Source organism: Salvelinus alpinus, chromosome 14 (genome assembly GCF_045679555.1).
Source record: "Salvelinus alpinus chromosome 14, SLU_Salpinus.1, whole genome shotgun sequence".
Classification (NCBI taxonomy): Eukaryota; Metazoa; Chordata; class Actinopteri; order Salmoniformes; family Salmonidae; genus Salvelinus; species Salvelinus alpinus.
The window spans coordinates 57,083,590-57,104,522 of NC_092099.1; the positions used below are offsets into that span (position 1 = coordinate 57,083,590).

The following is a 20,933-nucleotide window of genomic DNA, read 5'->3' on the forward strand; positions in this document are numbered from 1 at the left end:
CCTGTCTCCTCAGCATCTAGCTAGATGTTTCATGGCCTGTCTCCTCAGCATCTAGCTAGTTGTTTCATGGCCTGTCTCCTCAGCATCTAGCTAGTTGTTTCATGGCCTGTCTCCTCAGCATCTAGCTAGTTGTTTCATGGCCTGTCTCCTCAGCATCTAGCTAGTTGTTTCATGGCCTGTCTCCTCAGCATCTAGCTAGTTGTTTCATGGCCTGTCTCCTCAGCATCTAGCTAGTTGTTTCATGGCCTGTCTCCTTAGCATCTAGCTAGTTGTTTCATGGCCTGTCTCCTCAGCATCTAGCTAGTTGTTTCATGGCCTGTCTCCTCAGCATCTAGCTAGTTGTTTCATGGCCTGTCTCCTCAGCATCTAGCTAGTTGTTTCATGGCCTGTCTCCTCAGCATCTAGCTAGTTGTTTCATGGCCTGTCTCCTCAGCATCTAGCTAGTTGTTTCATGGCCTGTCTCCTCAGCATCTGGCTAGTTGTTTCATGGCCTGTCTCCTCAGCATCTAGCTAGTTGTTTCATGGCCTGTCTCAACTGTCTCCTCAGCATCTAGCTAGTTGTTTCATGGCCTGTCTCAACTGTCTCCTTAGCATCTAGCTAGTTGTTTCATGGCCTGTCTCAACTGTCTCCTCAGCATCTAGCTAGTTGTTTCATGAACTGTCTCCTCAGCATCTAGCTAGTTGTTTCATGGCCTGTCTCCTCAGCATCTAGCTAGTTGTTTCATGGCCTGTCTCCTCAGCATCTAGCTAGTTGTTTCATGGCCTGTCTCCTCAGCATCTAGCTAGTTGTTTCATGGCCTGTCTCCTCAGCATCTAGCTAGTTGTTTCATGGCCTGTCTCCTCAGCATCTAGCTAGTTGTTTCATGGCCTGTCTCCTCAGCATCTAGCTAGTTGTTTCATGGCCTGTCTCCTCAGCATCTAGCTAGTTGTTTCATGGCCTGTCTCCTCAGCATCTAGCTAGTTGTTTCATGGCCTGTCTCCTCAGCATCTAGCTAGTTGTTTCATGGCCTGTCTCCTTAGCATCTAGCTAGTTGTTTCATGGCCTGTCTCAACTGTCTCCTCAGCATCTAGCTAGTTGTTTCATGGCCTGTCCCCTTAGCATCTAGCTAGTTGTTTCATGGCCTGTCTCCTTAGCATCTAGCTAGTTGTTTCATGGCCTGTCTCCTCAGCATCTAGCTAGTTGTTTCATGGCCTGTCTCCTCAGCATCTAGCTAGTTGTTTCATGGCCTTTCTCCTTAGCATCTAGCTAGTTGTTTCATGGCCTGTCTCCTTAGCATCTAGCTAGTTGTTTCATGGCCTGTCTCCTCAGCATCTAGCTAGTTGTTTCATGGCCTGTCTCCTCAGCATCTAGCTAGTTGTTTCATGGCCTGTCTCCTTAGCATCTAGCTAGTTGTTTCATGGCCTGCCTCCTTAGCATCTAGCTAGTTGTTTCATGGCCTGTCTCCTTAGCATCTAGCTAGTTGTTTCATGGCCTGTCTCCTTAGCATCTAGCTAGTTGTTTCATGGCCTGTCTCCTCAGCATCTAGCTAGTTGTTTCATGGCCTGTCTCCTCAGCATCTAGCTAGTTGTTTCATGGCCTGTCTCCTCAGCATCTAGCTAGTTGTTTCATGGCCTGTCTCCTCAGCATCTAGCTAGTTGTTTCATGGCCTGTCTCCTCAGCATCTAGCTAGTTGTTTCATGGCCTGTCTCCTCAGCATCTAGCTAGTTGTTTCATGGCCTGTCTCCTCAGCATCTAGCTAGTTGTTTCATGGCCTGTCTCCTCAGCATCTAGCTAGTTGTTTCATGGCCTGTCTCAACTGTCTCCTCAGCATCTAGCTAGTTGTTTCATGGCCTGTCTCCTCAGCATCTAGCTAGTTGTTTCATGGCCTGTCTCCTCAGCATCTAGCTAGTTGTTTCATGGCCTGTCTCCTCAGCATCTAGCTAGTTGTTTCATGGCCTGTCTCCTCAGCATCTAGCTAGTTGTTTCATGGCCTGTCTCCTCAGCATCTAGCTAGTTGTTTCATGGCCTGTCTCCTCAGCATCTAGCTAGTTGTTTCATGGCCTGTCTCAACTGTCTCCTTAGCATCTAGCTAGTTGTTTCATGGCCTGTCTCCTCAGCATCTAGCTAGTTGTTTCATGGCCTGTCTCCTCAGCATCTAGCTAGTTGTTTCATGGCCTGTCTCCTCAGCATCTAGCTAGTTGTTTCATGGCCTGTCTCCTCAGCATCTAGCTAGTTGTTTCATGGCCTGTCTCCTCAGCATCTAGCTAGTTGTTTCATGGCCTGTCTCCTCAGCATCTAGCTAGTTGTTTCATGGCCTGTCTCCTCAGCATCTAGCTAGTTGTTTCATGGCCTGTCTCCTCAGCATCTAGCTAGTTGTTTCATGGCCTGTCTCCTCAGCATCTAGCTAGTTGTTTCATGGCCTGTCTCCTCAGCATCTAGCTAGTTGTTTCATGGCCTGTCTCAACTGTCTCCTTAGCATCTAGCTAGTTGTTTCATGGCCTGTCTCCTCAGCATCTAGCTAGTTGTTTCATGGCCTGTCTCAACTGTCTCCTCAGCATCTAGCTAGTTGTTTCATGGCCTGTCTCAACTGTCTCCTCAGCATCTAGCTAGTTGTTTCATGGCCTGTCTCAACTGTCTCCTTAGCATCTAGCTAGTTGTTTCATGGCCTGTCTCAACTGTCTCCTCAGCATCTAGCTAGTTGTTTCATGGCCTGTCTCCTCAGCATCTAGCCAGTTGTTTCATGGCCTGTCTCCTCAGCATCTAGCTAGTTGTTTCATGGCCTGTCTCCTCAGCATCTAGCTAGTTGTTTCATGGCCTGTCTCAACTGTCTCCTTAGCATCTAGCTAGTTGTTTCATGGCCTGTCTCAACTGTCTCCTTAGCATCTAGCTAGTTGTTTCATGGCCTGTCTCAGCTGTCTCCTCAGCATCTAGCCAGTTGTTTCATGGCCTGTCTCCTCAGCATCTAGCTAGTTGTTTCATGGCCTGTCTCCTCAGCATCTAGCTAGTTGTTTCATGGCCTGTCTCAACTGTCTCCTCAGCATCTAGCTAGTTGTTTCATGGCCTGTCTCCTTAGCATCTAGCTAGTTGTTTCATGGCCTGTCTCCTCAGCATCTAGCTAGTTGTTTCATGGCCTGTCTCCTCAGCATCTAGCTAGTTGTTTCATGGCCTGTCTCCTCAGCATCTAGCTAGTTGTTTCATGGCCTGTCTCCTCAGCATCTAGCTAGTTGTTTCATGGCCTGTCTCAGCTGTCTCCTTAGCATCTAGCTAGTTGTTTCATGGCCTGTCTCCTCAGCATCTAGCCAGTTGTTTCATGGCCTGTCTCCTCAGCATCTAGCTAGTTGTTTCATGGCCTGTCTCAACTGTCTCCTCAGCATCTAGCTAGTTGTTTCATGGCCTGTCTCAACTGTCTCCTCAGCATCTAGCTAGTTGTTTCATGGCCTGTCTCAACTGTCTCCTTAGCATCTAGCTAGTTGTTTCATGGCCTGTCTCAACTGTCTCCTCAGCATCTAGCTAGTTGTTTCATGGCCTGTCTCCTCAGCATCTAGCCAGTTGTTTCATGGCCTGTCTCCTCAGCATCTAGCTAGTTGTTTCATGGCCTGTCTCCTCAGCATCTAGCTAGTTGTTTCATGGCCTGTCTCAACTGTCTCCTTAGCATCTAGCTAGTTGTTTCATGGCCTGTCTCAGCTGTCTCCTCAGCATCTAGCCAGTTGTTTCAAGGCCTGTCTCCTCAGCATCTAGCTAGTTGTTTCATGGCCTGTCTCCTCAGCATCTAGCTAGTTGTTTCATGGCCTGTCTCAACTGTCTCCTCAGCATCTAGCTAGTTGTTTCATGGCCTGTCTCCTTAGCATCTAGCTAGTTGTTTCATGGCCTGTCTCCTCAGCATCTAGCTAGTTGTTTCATGGCCTGTCTCCTCAGCATCTAGCTAGTTGTTTCATGGCCTGTCTCCTCAGCATCTAGCTAGTTGTTTCATGGCCTGTCTCCTCAGCATCTAGCTAGTTGTTTCATGGCCTGTCTCAACTGTCTCCTTAGCATCTAGCTAGTTGTTTCATGGCCTGTCTCCTCAGCATCTAGCCAGTTGTTTCATGGCCTGTCTCCTCAGCATCTAGCTAGTTGTTTCATGGCCTGTCTCAACTGTCTCCTCAGCATCTAGCTAGTTGTTTCATGGCCTGTCTCAACTGTCTCCTTAGCATCTAGCTAGTTGTTTCATGGCCTGTCTCAACTGTCTCCTCAGCATCTAGCTAGTTGTTTCATGGCCTGTCTCCTCAGCATCTAGCCAGTTGTTTCATGGCCTGTCTCCTCAGCATCTAGCTAGTTGTTTCATGGCCTGTCTCCTCAGCATCTAGCTAGTTGTTTCATGGCCTGTCTCAACTGTCTCCTTAGCATCTAGCTAGTTGTTTCATGGCCTGTCTCAACTGTCTCCTTAGCATCTAGCTAGTTGTTTCATGGCCTGTCTCCTCAGCATCTAGCTAGTTGTTTCATGGCCTGTCTCCTCAGCATCTAGCTAGTTGTTTCATGGCCTGTCTCCTCAGCATCTAGCTAGTTGTTTCATGGCCTGTCTCCTCAGCATCTAGCTAGTTGTTTCATGGCCTGTCTCCTCAGCATCTAGCTAGTTGTTTCATGGCCTGTCTCCTCAGCATCTAGCTAGTTGTTTCATGGCCTGTCTCCTCAGCATCTAGCTAGTTGTTTCATGGCCTGTCTCCTCAGCATCTAGCTAGTTGTTTCATGGCCTGTCTCCTCAGCATCTAGCTAGTTGTTTCATGGCCTGTCTCCTCAGCATCTAGCTAGTTGTTTCATGGCCTGTCTCCTCAGCATCTAGCTAGTTGTTTCATGGCCTGTCTCCTCAGCATCTAGCTAGTTGTTTCATGGCCTGTCTCCTCAGCATCTAGCTAGTTGTTTCATGGCCTGTCTCCTCAGCATCTAGCTAGTTGTTTCATGGCCTGTCTCCTCAGCATCTAGCTAGTTGTTTCATGGCCTGTCTCAACTGTCTCCTTAGCATCTAGCTAGTTGTTTCATGGCCTGTCTCCTCAGCATCTAGCCAGTTGTTTCATGGCCTGTCTCCTCAGCATCTAGCTAGTTGTTTCATGGCCTGTCTCAACTGTCTCCTCAGCATCTAGCTAGTTGTTTCATGGCCTGTCTCAACTGTCTCCTCAGCATCTAGCTAGTTGTTTCATGGCCTGTCTCAACTGTCTCCTTAGCATCTAGCTAGTTGTTTCATGGCCTGTCTCAACTGTCTCCTCAGCATCTAGCTAGTTGTTTCATGGCCTGTCTCCTCAGCATCTAGCCAGTTGTTTCATGGCCTGTCTCCTCAGCATCTAGCTAGTTGTTTCATGGCCTGTCTCCTCAGCATCTAGCTAGTTGTTTCATGGCCTGTCTCAACTGTCTCCTTAGCATCTAGCTAGTTGTTTCATGGCCTGTCTCAACTGTCTCCTTAGCATATAGCTAGTTGTTTCATGGCCTGTCTCAACTGTCTCCTCAGCATCTAGCCAGTTGTTTCATGGCCTGTCTCCTCAGCATCTAGCTAGTTGTTTCATGGCCTGTCTCAACTGTGTCCTTAGCATCTAGCTAGTTGTTTCATGGCCTGTCTCCTCAGCATCTAGCTAGTTGTTTCATGGCCTGTCTCCTCAGCATATAGCTAGTTGTTTCATGGCCTGTCTCCTCAGCATCTAGCTAGTTGTTTCATGGCCTGTCTCCTCAGCATATAGCTAGTTGTTTCATGGCCTGTCTCCTCAGCATCTAGCTAGTTGTTTCATGGCCTGTCTCCTCAGCATCTAGCTAGTTGTTTCATGGCCTGTCTCCTCAGCATCTAGCTAGTTGTTTCATGGCCTGTCTCCTCAGCATCTAGCTAGTTGTTTCATGGCCTGTCTCCTCAGCATCTAGCTAGTTGTTTCATGGCCTGTCTCCTCAGCATCTAGCTAGTTGTTTCATGGCCTGTCTCCTCAGCATCTAGCTAGTTGTTTCATGGCCTGTCTCCTCAGCATCTAGCTAGTTGTTTCATGGCCTGTCTCCTCAGCATCTAGCTAGTTGTTTCATGGCCTGTCTCCTTAGCATCTAGCTAGTTGTTTCATGGCCTGTCTCCTTAGCATCTAGCTAGTTGTTTCATGGCCTGTCTCCTCAGCATCTAGCTAGTTGTTTCATGGCCTGTCTCCTCAGCATCTAGCTAGTTGTTTCATGGCCTGTCTCCTCAGCATCTAGCTAGTTGTTTCATGGCCTGTCTCCTCAGCATCTAGCTAGTTGTTTCATGGCCTGTCTCCTCAGCATCTAGCTAGTTGTTTCATGGCCTGTCTCCTCAGCATCTAGCTAGTTGTTTCATGGCCTGTCTCCTCAGCATCTAGCTAGTTGTTTCATGGCCTGTCTCCTCAGCATCTAGCTAGTTGTTTCATGGCCTGTCTCCTCAGCATCTAGCTAGTTGTTTCATGGCCTGTCTCCTCAGCATCTAGCTAGTTGTTTCATGGCCTGTCTCCTCAGCATCTAGCTAGTTGTTTCATGGCCTATCTCCTCAGCATCTAGCTAGTTGTTTCATGGCCTGTCTCCTCAGCATCTAGCTAGTTGTTTCATGGCCTGTCTCCTCAGCATCTAGCTAGTTGTTTCATGGCCTGTCTCCTCAGCATCTAGCTAGTTGTTTCATGGCCTGTCTCCTCAGCATCTAGCTAGTTGTTTCATGGCCTGTCTCAACTGTCTCCTTAGCATCTAGCTAGTTGTTTCATGGCCTGTCTCAACTGTCTCCTCAGCATCTAGCCAGTTGTTTCATGGCCTGTCTCCTCAGCATCTAGCTAGTTGTTTCATGGCCTGTCTCCTCAGCATCTAGCTAGTTGTTTCATGGCCTGTCTCCTCAGCATCTAGCTAGTTGATTCATGGCCTGTCTCAACTGTCTCCTTAGCATCTAGCTAGTTGTTTCATGGCCTGTCTCCTCAGCATCTAGCTAGTTGTTTCATGGCCTGTCTCCTCAGCATCTAGCTAGTTGTTTCATGGCCTGTCTCCTCAGCATCTAGCTAGTTGTTTCATGGCCTGTCTCCTCAGCATCTAGCTAGTTGTTTCATGGCCTGTCTCCTCAGCATCTAGCTAGTTGTTTCATGGCCTGTCTCAACTGTCTCCTCAGCATCTAGCTAGTTGTTTCATGGCCTGTCTCAACTGTCTCCTCAGCATCTAGCTAGTTGTTTCATGGCCTGTCTCAACTGTCTCCTTAGCATCTAGCTAGTTGTTTCATGGCCTGTCTCAACTGTCTCCTCAGCATCTAGCTAGTTGTTTCATGGCCTGTCTCCTCAGCATCTAGCCAGTTGTTTCATGGCCTGTCTCCTCAGCATCTAGCTAGTTGTTTCATGGCCTGTCTCCTCAGCATCTAGCTAGTTGTTTCATGGCCTGTCTCAACTGTCTCCTTAGCATCTAGCTAGTTGTTTCATGGCCTGTCTCAACTGTCTCCTTAGCATATAGCTAGTTGTTTCATGGCCTGTCTCAACTGTCTCCTCAGCATCTAGCCAGTTGTTTCATGGCCTGTCTCCTCAGCATCTAGCTAGTTGTTTCATGGCCTGTCTCAACTGTGTCCTTAGCATCTAGCTAGTTGTTTCATGGCCTGTCTCCTCAGCATCTAGCTAGTTGTTTCATGGCCTGTCTCCTCAGCATATAGCTAGTTGTTTCATGGCCTGTCTCCTCAGCATCTAGCTAGTTGTTTCATGGCCTGTCTCCTCAGCATATAGCTAGTTGTTTCATGGCCTGTCTCCTCAGCATCTAGCTAGTTGTTTCATGGCCTGTCTCCTCAGCATCTAGCTAGTTGTTTCATGGCCTGTCTCCTCAGCATCTAGCTAGTTGTTTCATGGCCTGTCTCCTCAGCATCTAGCTAGTTGTTTCATGGCCTGTCTCCTCAGCATCTAGCTAGTTGTTTCATGGCCTGTCTCCTCAGCATCTAGCTAGTTGTTTCATGGCCTGTCTCCTCAGCATCTAGCTAGTTGTTTCATGGCCTGTCTCCTCAGCATCTAGCTAGTTGTTTCATGGCCTGTCTCCTCAGCATCTAGCTAGTTGTTTCATGGCCTGTCTCCTTAGCATCTAGCTAGTTGTTTCATGGCCTGTCTCCTTAGCATCTAGCTAGTTGTTTCATGGCCTGTCTCCTCAGCATCTAGCTAGTTGTTTCATGGCCTGTCTCCTCAGCATCTAGCTAGTTGTTTCATGGCCTGTCTCCTCAGCATCTAGCTAGTTGTTTCATGGCCTGTCTCCTCAGCATCTAGCTAGTTGTTTCATGGCCTGTCTCCTCAGCATCTAGCTAGTTGTTTCATGGCCTGTCTCCTCAGCATCTAGCTAGTTGTTTCATGGCCTGTCTCCTCAGCATCTAGCTAGTTGTTTCATGGCCTGTCTCCTCAGCATCTAGCTAGTTGTTTCATGGCCTGTCTCCTCAGCATCTAGCTAGTTGTTTCATGGCCTGTCTCCTCAGCATCTAGCTAGTTGTTTCATGGCCTGTCTCCTCAGCATCTAGCTAGTTGTTTCATGGCCTATCTCCTCAGCATCTAGCTAGTTGTTTCATGGCCTGTCTCCTCAGCATCTAGCTAGTTGTTTCATGGCCTGTCTCCTCAGCATCTAGCTAGTTGTTTCATGGCCTGTCTCCTCAGCATCTAGCTAGTTGTTTCATGGCCTGTCTCCTCAGCATCTAGCTAGTTGTTTCATGGCCTGTCTCAACTGTCTCCTTAGCATCTAGCTAGTTGTTTCATGGCCTGTCTCAACTGTCTCCTCAGCATCTAGCCAGTTGTTTCATGGCCTGTCTCCTCAGCATCTAGCTAGTTGTTTCATGGCCTGTCTCCTCAGCATCTAGCTAGTTGTTTCATGGCCTGTCTCCTCAGCATCTAGCTAGTTGATTCATGGCCTGTCTCAACTGTCTCCTTAGCATCTAGCTAGTTGTTTCATGGCCTGTCTCCTCAGCATCTAGCTAGTTGTTTCATGGCCTGTCTCCTCAGCATCTAGCTAGTTGTTTCATGGCCTGTCTCCTCAGCATCTAGCTAGTTGTTTCATGGCCTGTCTCCTCAGCATCTAGCTAGTTGTTTCATGGCCTGTCTCCTCAGCATCTAGCTAGTTGTTTCATGGCCTGTCTCAACTGTCTCCTCAGCATCTAGCTAGTTGTTTCATGGCCTGTCTCAACTGTCTCCTCAGCATCTAGCTAGTTGTTTCATGGCCTGTCTCAACTGTCTCCTTAGCATCTAGCTAGTTGTTTCATGGCCTGTCTCAACTGTCTCCTCAGCATCTAGCTAGTTGTTTCATGGCCTGTCTCCTCAGCATCTAGCCAGTTGTTTCATGGCCTGTCTCCTCAGCATCTAGCTAGTTGTTTCATGGCCTGTCTCCTCAGCATCTAGCTAGTTGTTTCATGGCCTGTCTCAACTGTCTCCTTAGCATCTAGCTAGTTGTTTCATGGCCTGTCTCAACTGTCTCCTTAGCATCTAGCTAGTTGTTTCATGGCCTGTCTCCTCAGCATCTAGCTAGTTGTTTCATGGCCTGTCTCCTCAGCATCTAGCTAGTTGTTTCATGGCCTGTCTCCTCAGCATCTAGCTAGTTGTTTCATGGCCTGTCTCCTCAGCATCTAGCTAGTTGTTTCATGGCCTGTCTCCTCAGCATCTAGCTAGTTGTTTCATGGCCTGTCTCCTCAGCATCTAGCTAGTTGTTTCATGGCCTGTCTCCTCAGCATCTAGCTAGTTGTTTCATGGCCTGTCTCCTCAGCATCTAGCTAGTTGTTTCATGGCCTGTCTCCTCAGCATCTAGCTAGTTGTTTCATGGCCTGTCTCCTCAGCATCTAGCTAGTTGTTTCATGGCCTGTCTCCTCAGCATCTAGCTAGTTGTTTCATGGCCTGTCTCCTCAGCATCTAGCTAGTTGTTTCATGGCCTGTCTCCTCAGCATCTAGCTAGTTGTTTCATGGCCTGTCTCCTCAGCATCTAGCTAGTTGTTTCATGGCCTGTCTCCTCAGCATCTAGCTAGTTGTTTCATGGCCTGTCTCAACTGTCTCCTTAGCATCTAGCTAGTTGTTTCATGGCCTGTCTCCTCAGCATCTAGCCAGTTGTTTCATGGCCTGTCTCCTCAGCATCTAGCTAGTTGTTTCATGGCCTGTCTCAACTGTCTCCTCAGCATCTAGCTAGTTGTTTCATGGCCTGTCTCAACTGTCTCCTCAGCATCTAGCTAGTTGTTTCATGGCCTGTCTCAACTGTCTCCTTAGCATCTAGCTAGTTGTTTCATGGCCTGTCTCAACTGTCTCCTCAGCATCTAGCTAGTTGTTTCATGGCCTGTCTCCTCAGCATCTAGCCAGTTGTTTCATGGCCTGTCTCCTCAGCATCTAGCTAGTTGTTTCATGGCCTGTCTCCTCAGCATCTAGCTAGTTGTTTCATGGCCTGTCTCAACTGTCTCCTTAGCATCTAGCTAGTTGTTTCATGGCCTGTCTCAACTGTCTCCTTAGCATATAGCTAGTTGTTTCATGGCCTGTCTCAACTGTCTCCTCAGCATCTAGCCAGTTGTTTCATGGCCTGTCTCCTCAGCATCTAGCTAGTTGTTTCATGGCCTGTCTCAACTGTGTCCTTAGCATCTAGCTAGTTGTTTCATGGCCTGTCTCCTCAGCATCTAGCTAGTTGTTTCGTGGCCCGTCTCCTCAGCATATAGCTAGTTGTTTCATGGCCTGTCTCCTCAGCATCTAGCTAGTTGTTTCATGGCCTGTCTCCTCAGCATATAGCTAGTTGTTTCATGGCCTGTCTCCTCAGCATCTAGCTAGTTGTTTCATGGCCTGTCTCCTCAGCATCTAGCTAGTTGTTTCATGGCCTGTCTCCTCAGCATCTAGCTAGTTGTTTCATGGCCTGTCTCCTCAGCATCTAGCTAGTTGTTTCATGGCCTGTCTCCTCAGCATCTAGCTAGTTGTTTCATGGCCTGTCTCCTCAGCATCTAGCTAGTTGTTTCATGGCCTGTCTCCTCAGCATCTAGCTAGTTGTTTCATGGCCTGTCTCCTCAGCATCTAGCTAGTTGTTTCATGGCCTGTCTCCTCAGCATCTAGCTAGTTGTTTCATGGCCTGTCTCCTTAGCATCTAGCTAGTTGTTTCATGGCCTGTCTCCTTAGCATCTAGCTAGTTGTTTCATGGCCTGTCTCCTCAGCATCTAGCTAGTTGTTTCATGGCCTGTCTCCTCAGCATCTAGCTAGTTGTTTCATGGCCTGTCTCCTCAGCATCTAGCTAGTTGTTTCATGGCCTGTCTCCTCAGCATCTAGCTAGTTGTTTCATGGCCTGTCTCCTCAGCATCTAGCTAGTTGTTTCATGGCCTGTCTCCTCAGCATCTAGCTAGTTGTTTCATGGCCTGTCTCCTCAGCATCTAGCTAGTTGTTTCATGGCCTGTCTCCTCAGCATCTAGCTAGTTGTTTCATGGCCTGTCTCCTCAGCATCTAGCTAGTTGTTTCATGGCCTGTCTCCTCAGCATCTAGCTAGTTGTTTCATGGCCTGTCTCCTCAGCATCTAGCTAGTTGTTTCATGGCCTATCTCCTCAGCATCTAGCTAGTTGTTTCATGGCCTGTCTCCTCAGCATCTAGCTAGTTGTTTCATGGCCTGTCTCCTCAGCATCTAGCTAGTTGTTTCATGGCCTGTCTCCTCAGCATCTAGCTAGTTGTTTCATGGCCTGTCTCCTCAGCATCTAGCTAGTTGTTTCATGGCCTGTCTCAACTGTCTCCTTAGCATCTAGCTAGTTGTTTCATGGCCTGTCTCAACTGTCTCCTCAGCATCTAGCCAGTTGTTTCATGGCCTGTCTCCTCAGCATCTAGCTAGTTGTTTCATGGCCTGTCTCCTCAGCATCTAGCTAGTTGTTTCATGGCCTGTCTCCTCAGCATCTAGCTAGTTGATTCATGGCCTGTCTCAACTGTCTCCTTAGCATCTAGCTAGTTGTTTCATGGCCTGTCTCCTCAGCATCTAGCTAGTTGTTTCATGGCCTGTCTCCTCAGCATCTAGCTAGTTGTTTCATGGCCTGTCTCCTCAGCATCTAGCTAGTTGTTTCATGGCCTGTCTCCTCAGCATCTAGCTAGTTGTTTCATGGCCTGTCTCCTCAGCATCTAGCTAGTTGTTTCATGGCCTGTCTCCTCAGCATCTAGCTAGTTGTTTCATGGCCTGTCTCCTCAGCATCTAGCTAGTTGTTTCATGGCCTGTCTCCTCAGCATATAGCTAGTTGTTTCATGGCCTGTCTCCTCAGCATCTAGCTAGTTGTTTCATGGCCTGTCTCCTCAGCATCTAGCTAGTTGTTTCATGGCCTGTCTCCTCAGCATATAGCTAGTTGTTTCATGGCCTGTCTCCTCAGCATCTAGCTAGTTGTTTCATGGCCTGTCTCCTCAGCATCTAGCTAGTTGTTTCATGGCCTGTCTCCTCAGCATCTAGCTAGTTGTTTCATGGCCTGTCTCCTCAGCATCTAGCTAGTTGTTTCATGGCCTGTCTCCTCAGCATATAGCTAGTTGTTTCATGGCCTGTCTCCTCAGCATCTAGCTAGTTGTTTCATGGCCTGTCTCCTTAGCATCTAGCTAGTTGTTTCATGGCCTGTCTCCTCAGCATCTAGCTAGTTGTTTCATGGCCTGTCTCCTCAGCATCTAGCTAGTTGTTTCATGGCCTGTCTCCTCAGCATCTAGCTAGTTGTTTCATGGCCTGTCTCCTCAGCATCTAGCTAGTTGTTTCATGGCCTGTCTCCTCAGCATCTAGCTAGTTGTTTCATGGCCTGTCTCCTCAGCATCTAGCTAGTTGTTTCATGGCCTGTCTCCTCAGCATCTAGCTAGTTGTTTCATGGCCTGTCTCCTCAGCATCTAGCTAGTTGTTTCATGGCCTGTCTCCTCAGCATCTAGCTAGTTGTTTCATGGCCTGTCTCCTCAGCATCTAGCTAGTTGTTTCATGGCCTGTCTCCTCAGCATCTAGCTAGTTGTTTCATGGCCTGTCTCCTCAGCATCTAGCTAGTTGTTTCATGGCCTGTCTCCTCAGCATCTCGCTAGTTGTTTCATGGCCTGTCTCCTCAGCATCTAGCTAGTTGTTTCATGGCCTGTCTCCTCAGCATCTAGCTAGTTGTTTCATGGCCTGTCTCCTCAGCATCTAGCTAGTTGTTTCATGGCCTGTCTCCTCAGCATCTAGCTAGTTGTTTCATGGCCTGTCTCAACTGTCTCCTCAGCATCTAGCCAGTTGTTTCATGGCCTGTCTCCTCAGCATCTAGCTAGTTGTTTCATGGCCTGTCTCAACTGTCTCCTCAGCATCTAGCTAGTTGTTTCATGGCCTGTCTCAACTGTCTCCTCAGCATCTAGCTAGTTGTTTCATGGCCTGTCTCAACTGTCTCCTTAGCATCTAGCTAGTTGTTTCATGGCCTGTCTCAACTGTCTCCTTAGCATCTAGCTAGTTGTTTCATGGCCTGTCTCCTCAGCATCTAGCCAGTTGTTTCATGGCCTGTCTCCTCAGCATCTAGCTAGTTGTTTCATGGCCTGTCTCCTCAGCATCTAGCTAGTTGTTTCATGGCCTGTCTCAACTGTCTCCTTAGCATCTAGCTAGTTGTTTCATGGCCTGTCTCAACTGTCTCCTTAGCATATAGCTAGTTGTTTCATGGCCTGTCTCAACTGTCTCCTCAGCATCTAGCCAGTTGTTTCATGGCCTGTCTCCTCAGCATCTAGCTAGTTGTTTCATGGCCTGTCTCCTCAGCATCTAGCTAGTTGTTTCATGGCCTGTCTCAACTGTGTCCTTAGCATCTAGCTAGTTGTTTCATGGCCTGTCTCCTCAGCATCTAGCTAGTTGTTTCATGGCCTGTCTCCTCAGCATCTAGCCAGTTGTTTCATGGCCTGTCTCCTCAGCATCTAGCTAGTTGTTTCATGGCCTGTCTCCTCAGCATATAGCTAGTTGTTTCATGGCCTGTCTCCTCAGCATCTAGCTAGTTGTTTCATGGCCTGTCTCCTCAGCATCTAGCTAGTTGTTTCATGGCCTGTCTCCTCAGCATATAGCTAGTTGTTTCATGGCCTGTCTCCTCAGCATCTAGCTAGTTGTTTCATGGCCTGTCTCCTCAGCATCTAGCTAGTTGTTTCATGGCCTGTCTCCTCAGCATCTAGCTAGTTGTTTCATGGCCTGTCTCCTCAGCATCTAGCTAGTTGTTTCATGGCCTGTCTCCTCAGCATCTAGCTAGTTGTTTCATGGCCTGTCTCCTCAGCATCTAGCTAGTTGTTTCATGGCCTGTCTCCTCAGCATCTAGCTAGTTGTTTCATGGCCTGTCTCCTCAGCATCTAGCTAGTTGTTTCATGGCCTGTCTCCTTAGCATCTAGCTAGTTGTTTCATGGCCTGTCTCCTTAGCATCTAGCTAGTTGTTTCATGGCCTGTCTCCTCAGCATCTAGCTAGTTGTTTCATGGCCTGTCTCCTCAGCATCTAGCTAGTTGTTTCATGGCCTGTCTCCTCAGCATCTAGCTAGTTGTTTCATGGCCTGTCTCCTCAGCATCTAGCTAGTTGTTTCATGGCCTGTCTCCTCAGCATCTAGCTAGTTGTTTCATGGCCTGTCTCCTCAGCATCTAGCTAGTTGTTTCATGGCCTGTCTCCTCAGCATCTAGCTAGTTGTTTCATGGCCTGTCTCCTCAGCATCTAGCTAGTTGTTTCATGGCCTGTCTCCTCAGCATCTAGCTAGTTGTTTCATGGCCTGTCTCCTTAGCATCTAGCTAGTTGTTTCATGGCCTGTCTCCTTAGCATCTAGCTAGTTGTTTCATGGCCTGTCTCCTCAGCATCTAGCTAGTTGTTTCATGGCCTGTCTCCTCAGCATCTAGCTAGTTGTTTCATGGCCTGTCTCCTCAGCATCTAGCTAGTTGTTTCATGGCCTGTCTCCTCAGCATCTAGCTAGTTGTTTCATGGCCTGTCTCCTCAGCATCTAGCTAGTTGTTTCATGGCCTGTCTCCTCAGCATCTAGCTAGTTGTTTCATGGCCTGTCTCCTCAGCATCTAGCTAGTTGTTTCATGGCCTGTCTCCTCAGCATCTAGCTAGTTGTTTCATGGCCTGCTCCTCAGCATCTAGCTAGTTGTTTCATGGCCTGTCTCCTCAGCATCTAGCTAGTTGTTTCATGGCCTGTCTCCTCAGCATCTAGCTAGTTGTTTCATGGCCTGTCTCCTCAGCATCTAGCTAGTTGTTTCATGGCCTGTCTCCTCAGCATCTAGCTAGTTGTTTCATGGCCTGTCTCCTCAGCATCTAGCTAGTTGTTTCATGGCCTGTCTCCTCAGCATCTAGCTAGTTGTTTCATGGCCTGTCTCCTCAGCATCTAGCTAGTTGTTTCATGGCCTGTCTCAACTGTCTCCTTAGCATCTAGCTAGTTGTTTCATGGCCTGTCTCAACTGTCTCCTCAGCATCTAGCCAGTTGTTTCATGGCCTGTCTCCTCAGCATCTAGCTAGTTGTTTCATGGCCTGTCTCCTCAGCATCTAGCTAGTTGTTTCATGGCCTGTCTCCTCAGCATCTAGCTAGTTGTTTCATGGCCTGTCTCAACTGTCTCCTTAGCATCTAGCTAGTTGTTTCATGGCCTGTCTCCTCAGCATCTAGCTAGTTGTTTCATGGCCTGTCTCCTCAGCATCTAGCTAGTTGTTTCATGGCCTGTCTCCTCAGCATCTAGCTAGTTGTTTCATGGCCTGTCTCCTCAGCATCTAGCTAGTTGTTTCATGGCCTGTCTCCTCAGCATCTAGCTAGTTGTTTCATGGCCTGTCTCCTCAGCATCTAGCTAGTTGTTTCATGGCCTGTCTCCTCAGCATATAGCTAGTTGTTTCATGGCCTGTCTCCTCAGCATCTAGCTAGTTGTTTCATGGCCTGTCTCCTCAGCATCTAGCTAGTTGTTTCATGGCCTGTCTCCTCAGCATATAGCTAGTTGTTTCATGGCCTGTCTCCTCAGAACTCTAGCTAGTTGTTTCATGGCCTGTCTCCTCAGCATCTAGCTAGTTGTTTCATGGCCTGTCTCCTCAGCATCTAGCTAGTTGTTTCATGGCCTGTCTCCTCAGCATCTAGCTAGTTGTTTCATGGCCTGTCTCCTTAGCATCTAGCTAGTTGTTTCATGGCCTGTCTCCTTAGCATCTAGCTAGTTGTTTCATGGCCTGTCTCCTCAGCATCTAGCTAGTTGTTTCATGGCCTGTCTCCTCAGCATCTAGCTAGTTGTTTCATGGCCTGTCTCCTCAGCATCTAGCTAGTTGTTTCATGGCCTGTCTCCTCAGCATCTAGCTAGTTGTTTCATGGCCTGTCTCCTCAGCATCTAGCTAGTTGTTTCATGGCCTGTCTCCTCAGCATCTAGCTAGTTGTTTCATGGCCTGTCTCCTCAGCATCTAGCTAGTTGTTTCATGGCCTGTCTCCTCAGCATCTAGCTAGTTGTTTCATGGCCTGTCTCCTCAGCATCTAGCTAGTTGTTTCATGGCCTGTCTCCTCAGCATCTAGCTAGTTGTTTCATGGCCTGTCTCCTCAGCATCTAGCTAGTTGTTTCATGGCCTGTCTCAACTGTCTCCTTAGCATCTAGCTAGTTGTTTCATGGCCTGTCTCCTCAGCATCTAGCTAGTTGTTTCATGGCCTGTCTCCTCAGCATCTAGCTAGTTGTTTCATGGCCTGTCTCCTTAGCATCTAGCTAGTTGTTTCATGGCCTGTCTCCTTAGCATCTAGCTAGTTGTTTCATGGCCTGTCTCCTTAGCATCTAGCTAGTTGTTTCATGGCCTGTCTCCTCAGCATCTAGCTAGTTGTTTCATGGCCTGTCTCCTCAGCATCTAGCTAGTTGTTTCATGGCCTGTCTCCTCAGCATCTAGCTAGTTGTTTCATGGCCTGTCTCCTCAGCATCTAGCTAGTTGTTTCATGGCCTGTCTCCTTAGCATCTAGCTAGTTGTTTCATGGCCTGTCTCCTCAGCATCTAGCTAGTTGTTTCATGGCCTGTCTCCTCAGCATCTAGCTAGTTGTTTCATGGCCTGTCTCCTCAGCATCTAGCTAGTTGTTTCATGGCCTGTCTCCTTAGCATCTAGCTAGTTGTTTCATGGCCTGTCTCAACAGACCTGCCACCACTCTAGACACGCCTGGAAGACAACACTGATTTTGCTAGACTATTTCACCTGTCACTTTCTAACTTCTGTTTCTTATTTGCCTGTACATACTATTTTAATTTAGACAAGTGAGACAGTAATACAAATACACATTGTGAATAACTGGATATATGCCTAGTGACATATTTGCTAACATTGCTAAGAAATTGTAAACTACAGATCTAAAATGAGGATACGTTGGTAAGAAATCAGACCTGGCCCCTTACTTTTTTAAATCTTTACTAACGAGTAAAGCCAGTATGTCTATGTATGCGGATGACTCAACTATACACGTAGCTACTACAGCAACTGAAATGACTGTAACACTTAAAGAGCTGCAGTTAGTTTCGGAATGGGTAGCAAGGAATAAGTTAGTTCTACATATTTCCAAAACTAAAAGCATTGTATTTGGGATAAATCATTCACTAAACCCTAAACCTCAACTATATCTCGTAATGAATAATGTGGAAATTGAGCAAGTTGAGGTGACTAAACTGCTTGGAGTAACCCTGTATTGTAAACTATTATGGTCAAAACATATTGATAAAACAGTAGCTAAGATGGGGAGAAGTCTGTCCATAATAAAGCGCTGCTCTACTTTCTTAACACTATTAACAAGGCAGGTCCTACAGGCCCTAGTTTTGTCGCACCTAGACTACTGTTCAGCAGCCACAAAGAGGGACTTGGGAAAATTGCAGTTGTCTCAGAACAGGGCAGCATGGCTGGCCCTTAAAAGTAAACAGAAAGCTAACAATGACATGCATGTCAATCTCTCATGGCTCAAAGTGGAAGAGAGATTGACTTCATCATTACTTGTTTTTGTAAGAGGCGTTGACAAACTGATTGTACCAAGCTGTCTGTTTAAAATACTTGCACACAGCTCAGACATCCATGCATACCCCTCAGGACATGCCACCAGAGGTCTCTTCACAGTCCCCAAGTCCAGAACAGACTACGGGATGTGCACAGTACTACATTGAGCCATGACTACATGGAACTCTATTCAACGTCAAGTAACTGATGGAAGCAGTAGAATCAGATAAAATAAAAACATAAAAATACACCTTATGGAACAACGGGGAGTGTGAAGAGACACACAAAAGTACATGCATATGCACACATTGTTGCATGGTGGTATCAAACATATTGTATTGTAGATATGTAGTAGTGCAGTAATTTTATATGATGTACTGTTTTATCTTTTGTTTTATATGTAATGTAAGTGCTTTAAAAATGTTTGGACCCCAGGAAGAGTAGCAGCTAATGGGGATCCATAATAAACCCCAGGAAGAGTATCTGCTGCCTTGGCAACAGCTAATGGGAATTCATAATAAACCCCAAGAAGAGTAGCTGCTGCCTTGGCAGGAACTAATGGGGATCCCTAATAAACCCCAGGAAGAGTAGCTGCTGCCTTGACAGGAACTAATGGGGATCCATAATAAACCGCAGGAAGAGTAGCTGCTGCCTTGGCAGGAACTAATGGGGATCCATAATAAACCCCAGGAAGAGTGGCTGCTGCCTTGACAGGAACTAATGGGGATCCATAATAAACCCCAGGAAGAGTAGCCGCTGCCTTGGCAGGAACTAATGGGGATCCATAATAAACCCCAGGAAGAGTGGCTGCTGCCTTGACAGGAACTAATGGGGATCCATAATAAACCCCAGGAAGAGTAGCCGCTGCCTTGGCAGGAACTAATGGGGATCCATAATAAACCCCAGGAAGAGTAGCTGCTGCCTTGGCAGGAACTAATGGAGATCCATAATAAATACAAATATTTATTAGGGATCCCCATGTCATGCTATTGATAGTATCCCATGTGTGCACCTCTCAGACAGGGTGATCTAATTAATAGGAATGATTCAGTGTTCCCTAGGACCTAGTTCATCACTGACTGCTTCATGGTCCAGTATGGAGGCCCCACTCTGAGGACAGAACATTCAGACATTTGTTGGAACCAATCAACAATTAGTTTGATATAAAACTAATGGGCTCCCAAGCGGCACAGCGGTCTAAGGCACTGGTTCGATTCCAGGCTGTGTCACAACCGGTGTGATTGGGAGTCCCATAGGGCTGCGCACTATTGGCCCAGCGTCATCCGGGTTTGGCCAGTGTAGGCCGTTATTGTAAATAATAATTTGTTCTTAACTGACTTGCCTAGTTAAATAAAGGTTACAAAACGTCCCTGAACTGAAGTGTCTTTCAAATAGCAGCATTGACCTGATATGGCCACAGATCAAGCAATGCCCAGATAATAGCCAACAGAAATGGTCAGAATAAGTTAATTCTATTCCATGTGTTAGCATTTTTTTATGATGATGTAGCTATGACTTACTGTCAAATGACACAGGTAGTCTGATATTCTTGAGCTAGCTAGCTAACTAGCAGAAGTTAGTTCTCAAAATGATCAACGTTTACCTTGATCATCAGGCATCCCACATGTAACTACTTTTTAGGGCTTTATTAATGTAATTTGATGTGCCCATTTTACTATATAATGCCACATATTTTAGGCAAAACTAGCGAATGTTAGCTAGCTAGTCGAGGAGCATTGCTAGCCAGACAACGACCGGTCTTTAAAAAAAATCAGTACTGAAATATCAAATGTGAAGACTGGGGTATTGTCTGTCCGCCTACGATTAATTTGACAATATGAGCCAGAAGATGTCATCCTTGATTTGGCCCAGATTCGGTTCTTATGTTTTTGTTGGCTAGCAACGTTAGCTGGTTTTGAAGTTAACCAGCGAGATTCAAAATAGCTAACTAGCCCGTGTCCTCAATACCAAGTCAAAGGCAGGCGCTGTTGATACGGGCTGTTAGCTAGCGACATTTATAGTTAGCTGGTGAAGCTGTATTCTGCCTTGCTAGCATTGCTTCATGCTAGCTAGAAAGCTAGTTAATTAGATAGCTAGCTAACGTCTGCGCGATAGCTATCAAAATTACAACTTAACAACTGGTTAACTAGTAACAATACCATGATGGTATAACTCATGGATAACTAAATGGAAAGTGTAGCTAGATAACAAAGTCGGTCTGCTTGACCAGGCCTGGCTAACCAAGTTAGCTAGCGGTAGCTAAAATCGAGGTTGCTAATTGGTCAATATCAAGCACCGCTTAGAAACAAAGGCCCCTCACCGTAATATTTGTTGAAAAACACTGGTGTTGCCAACTATCATCGTACAAGTTTGTTAGAGATGCTAAAATAAGTGATGACTGAAATGAGCTACAAGGCATGTTTGCGCATATTGTTTTAGAAATACATCGGCGTCCAACGACATACTTATTCTTTGAGGGGAAACATATTAGCTAGCTAACGTTAGATTGTTTGGTACAGTACTGGTAGTTAGCTAGCTACGGAAAATGGAAAAATGTTTAACTACGAACCTTTCATTTCCATGCTTCCACTAAATGCAACGAATCTTATCTCAGCCGTTCATTTCCACCATCAGTTATTTAGCTAGCTAAACAATGGAAAACTGCGTTTTAACCATTCTCGTGCTCAGTGCTATGTAAAACGTATATGTTTTTCAGAGTCTAACATCATAGGCTACTTTACTAGGTAGGTGGAGGCAGATTAGTAAGCAGCTTCCCAGATAACAAAAAATGTCGTCCCGCTTGCTATTTGCCGCCTTCCTTACGCCCAGGTCAACATCAAGTCTCGGACCACCTGTCTCAAAGCCAGTCTCTACCCCAAGCCACAAGACTGCCCCAACAGCTGAACTCTGGGCTGACTCCTGCACCCTACCACCCTACCACCCACTTAACATTTATTCATATTCTTTACACACTGAAGTCAGTTTTGTCTACCGGACCAATGCAATAGTTCTGTCACCTTACTGCACTACTAATGTATATACTTTCATATATTATCATTATATGCTGCAACTGCATTGTACTGAGGGGCACAACTTTCATTGGGGATGGGGGACATGACCACCCCA

At 46.8% G+C, this 20,933-nt stretch overlaps 1 protein-coding gene across 1 annotated transcript in view; it reads right to left on the reverse strand.

Annotated features, from left to right (window-relative positions):
- The window catches only part of LOC139539136 (speckle-type POZ protein-like A), a 195,715-nt gene extending 175,024 nt beyond the window's left edge, over nt 1-20,691 (reverse strand). The window contains exon 1 of the mRNA XM_071341943.1: nt 20,377-20,691. The gene's annotated coding sequence lies outside the window, so the exon portion shown is untranslated. The remainder of the gene's footprint in view (nt 1-20,376) is intronic.
- Between the last annotated feature and the right edge of the window lie 242 nt (nt 20,692-20,933).